Here is a 3,912-nt window from a genome sequence, read left to right as displayed (position 1 = left end):
ATCAACATCAATCACAGCCTTTGCTGTGGCTAGGAAGGGTCTGCCAAGGATGATGGATTCATCCATGCACTTCCCAGTCTCTAGGACTATGAAATCAGCAGGGATGTAATGGTCTTCAACTTTTACCAGAACATCCTCTACAAGTCCATAAGCTTGTTTTCTTGAATTGTCTGCCATCTCTAGTGAGATTTTTGCAGCTTGCACCTCAAAGATCCCTAGCTTCTCCATTACAGAGAGAGGCATGAGGTTTACACTTGACCCTAGGTCACACAAGGCCTTCTTGAAGGTCATGGTGCCTATGGCACAAGGTATTGAGAACTTCCCAGGATCTTGTCTCTTTTGAGGTAATTTCTGCCTAGACAAGTCATCCAGTTCTTTGGTGAGCAAAGGGGGTTCATCCTCCCAAGTCTCATTACCAAATAACTTGTCATTTAGCTTCATGATTGCTCCAAGGTATTTAGCAACTTGCTCTTCAGTGACATACTCATCCTCTTCAGAGGAAGAATACTCATCAGAGCTCATGAATGGCAGAAGTAAATCCCATGGAATCTCTATGGTCTCAGTGGGAGCCTCAGATTCCCATGGTTCCTCATTAGGGAACTCATTGGAGGCCAGTGGACGTCCATTGATGTCTTCCTCAGTGGCGTTCACTGCCTCTTCCTCCTCTCCAAATTCGGCCATGTTGATGGCCTTGCACTCTCTTTTTGGATTTTCTTCTGTATTGCTTGGAAGAGTGCTAGGAGGGAGTTCAGTAATTTTCTTGCTCAGCTGACCCACTCGTGCCTCCAAGTTTCTAATGGAGGACCTTGTTTCAGTCATGAAACTTTGAGTGGTTTTGATTAGATTAGAGACCATGGTTGCTAAGTCAGAGGTATTCTGCTTAGAACTCTCCGTCTGTTGCTGAGAAGATGATGGAAAAGGCTTGCCATTGCTAAACCTATTTCTTCCACCATTATTGTTGTTGAAACCTTGTTGAGGTCTCTGTTGATCCTTCCATGAGAGATTTGGATGATTTCTCCATGAAGGATTATAGGTGTTTCCATAGGGTTCTCCCATGTAATTCACCTCTTCCATTGAAGGGTTCTCAGGATCATAAGCTTCTTCTTCAGATGAAGCATCCTTAGTACTGCCTGGTGCATTTTGCATTCCAGACAGACTTTGAGAAATCAAATTGACTTGCTGAGTCAATATTTTGTTCTGAGCCAATATGGCATTCAGAGTGTCAATCTCAAGAACTCCTTTCTTCTGATTTGTCCCATTGTTCACAGGATTTCTTTCAGAAGTGTACATGAATTGGTTATTTGCAACCATTTTAATTAGTTCTTGAGCTTCTGTAGGCGTCTTCTTCAGATGAAGAGATCCTCCAGCAGAGCTATCCAAAGACATCTTGGACAGTTCAGAGAGTCCATCATAGAAAATACCTATGATACTCCACTCATAAAGCATATCAGAGGGACACTTTCTGATCAATTATTTGTATCTTTCCCAAGCTTCATAGAGGGATTCTCCTTCCTTCTGTCTAAAGGTTTGGACTTCCACTCTAAGCTTACTCAATTTTTGAGGTGGAAAGAACTTTGCTAAGAAGGCATTGACTAGCTTTTCCCAAGAGTTCAGGCTTTCTTTAGGTTGTGAGTCCAACCATATCCTAGCTCTGTCTCTTACAGCAAAAGGGAATAGCATAAGTCTATAGACCTCAGGGTCAACCCCATTGGTCTTGACAGTGTCACAGATTTGCAAGAACTCAGCTAAAAACTGATGAGGATCTTCCAATGGAAGTCCATGAAACTTGCAATTCTGTTGCATTAGAGAAACTAATTGAGGCTTAAGCTCAAAGTTGTTTGCTCCAATAGCAGGGATAGAGATGCTTCTCCCATAGAAGTCGGGAGTAGGTGCAGTAAAGTCACCCAGCACCTTCCTTGCATTGTTGGCATTGTTGTTGTTTTCGGCTGCCATGGGTTCTTCTTCTTTGAAGATTTCTGTTAGGTCCTCTACAGGGAGTTGTGCCTTAGCTTCTCTTAGCTTTCGCTTCAAGGTCCTTTCAGGTTCAGGGTCAGCCTCAACAAGAATGCTTTTGTCTTTGCTCCTGCTCATATGAAAGAGAAGAAAACAAGAAAATATGGAATCCTCTATGTCACAGTATAGAGATTCCTTGAGGTGTCAGAGGAATAGAAAAATAGAAGGAAGAGGTAGAAGAAGAATGTGAGAATAAGGGAAGAATTTTCGAAAATTAAGTAAAAGATTTTAAAAACATTTTGAAAAACATTAATTGATTTTTGAAAACCAAGAGTGGAAAAGAAATCAAGTGATTTTTGGAAAAGATTTTGAAATTAGAAATCAAAAAGATTTGATTGAAAATTATTTTGAAAAAGATGTGATTAAAAAGATATGATTGATTTTAAAAAGATGTGATTGAGAAGATATGATTTGAAAAACATTTTAGAAAGATTTGATTTTAAAAATTGATGACTTGGCTAACAAGAAAAGATATGATTCAAACATTAAACCTTTCTCAACAGAAAAGGCAACATACTTGAATTGTTGAATCAAATCATTAATTGATAGCAAGTATCTTTGAAAATGGAAAGAAATTGATTTTGAAAAAGATTTGATTGAAGAGATTTGATTTGAAAAAGATTTGATTTTTAAAAGATTTTGAAAACTAAAAAAAATTGATTTGAAAACAAAATCTTCCCTCTTGTGCCATCCTGGCGTTAAACGCCCAGAATGGTGCACATTCTGGCGTTTAACGCCCAAACTACTACCCTTTTAGGCGTTAAACGCCCAGCCAGGGTGCCCGACTGGCGTTTAAACGCCAATTTGCCTTCCTTACTGGGCGTTTTGAACGCCCAGCTTTTTCTGTGTAATTCCTCTGCTGTATGTTCTGAATCTTCAATTCTCTGTATTATTGACTTGAAAAGACACAAATTAAAAATATTTTTGGATTTTTAATAATGAGGAAAAATCAAAATGCAACTAAAATCAAATAACAATGCATGCAAGACACCAAACTTAGCAGTTTGTATACTACTGACACTAACAGAATGAGAATGCATATGACAAACAACAAAACACTCAAGTCAAGAGAATTCAAAGATCAGAGCAATGAAATCATCAAGAACAACTTGAAGATTAAATGAAGACAAATGCATGAATGCAATAAAAACAGAAGCATGCAATTGACACCAAACTTAAAATGAGACACTAGACTCAAACAAGAAATATTTTTGGATTTTATGATTTTGTAAATTTTTTTGGATCTTTCAAAAATTAAGTGGAAAAGAAAATAAAGATATCAAAATTCTTAATGAGAATTTCAGGAATCATTGCAATGCTAGTCTAAGACTCCGGTCCAGGAATTAGACATGGCTTCATAGCCAGCCAAGCTTTCAAAGAAAGCTCCGGTCCAAAACACTAGACATGGCCAATGGCCAGCCAAGCCTTAGCAGATCATTGCTCCAACAGCAAGATTGATAGAAATCAACAAGCTCTTGTGATGATAAGTTGAAACCTCGGTCCAATAAAATTAGACATGGCTTTACATCCAGCCAGACTTCAACAGATCATCATGAAACTCTAGAATTCGTTCTTTAGAATTCTGAAAAATACCTAATCTAAGCAACAAGATGAACCGTCAGTTGTCCAAACTCAACAATCCCCGGCAACGGTGCCAAAAACTTGGTGGACGAAATTGTGATCTCTTCTTTTCACAACTCAAATAATCCTTAGTAATGAATCCACAAACTTGGTGTTCAATACCATGGCATAAACACAACTTCGCACAACTAACCAGCAAGTGTACTGGGTCGTCCAAGTAATAAACCTTACGCGAGTAAGGGTCGATCCCACAGAGATTGTTGGTATGAAGCAAGCTATGGTCACCTTGTAAATCTTAGTCAGGCAGACTCAAATGGT

At 38.7% G+C, this 3,912-nt stretch overlaps 1 non-coding gene across 1 annotated transcript; it reads left to right on the top strand.

Annotated features, from left to right (window-relative positions):
* The first annotated feature begins 1,440 nt into the window (after positions 1-1,440).
* On the top strand, positions 1,441-1,548 carry LOC112704519 (small nucleolar RNA R71). The gene has a single exon (XR_003155141.1). It is a non-coding gene; the product is annotated as a small nucleolar RNA R71 (small nucleolar RNA).
* Positions 1,549-3,912: the final 2,364 nt, after the last annotated feature.

Source organism: Arachis hypogaea, chromosome 7 (assembly GCF_003086295.3).
Source record: "Arachis hypogaea cultivar Tifrunner chromosome 7, arahy.Tifrunner.gnm2.J5K5, whole genome shotgun sequence".
Taxonomy (NCBI): Eukaryota; Viridiplantae; Streptophyta; class Magnoliopsida; order Fabales; family Fabaceae; genus Arachis; species Arachis hypogaea.
Note: the sequence above shows the minus strand (reverse complement) of the source record. Positions and strands in the feature narration are given on the sequence as shown.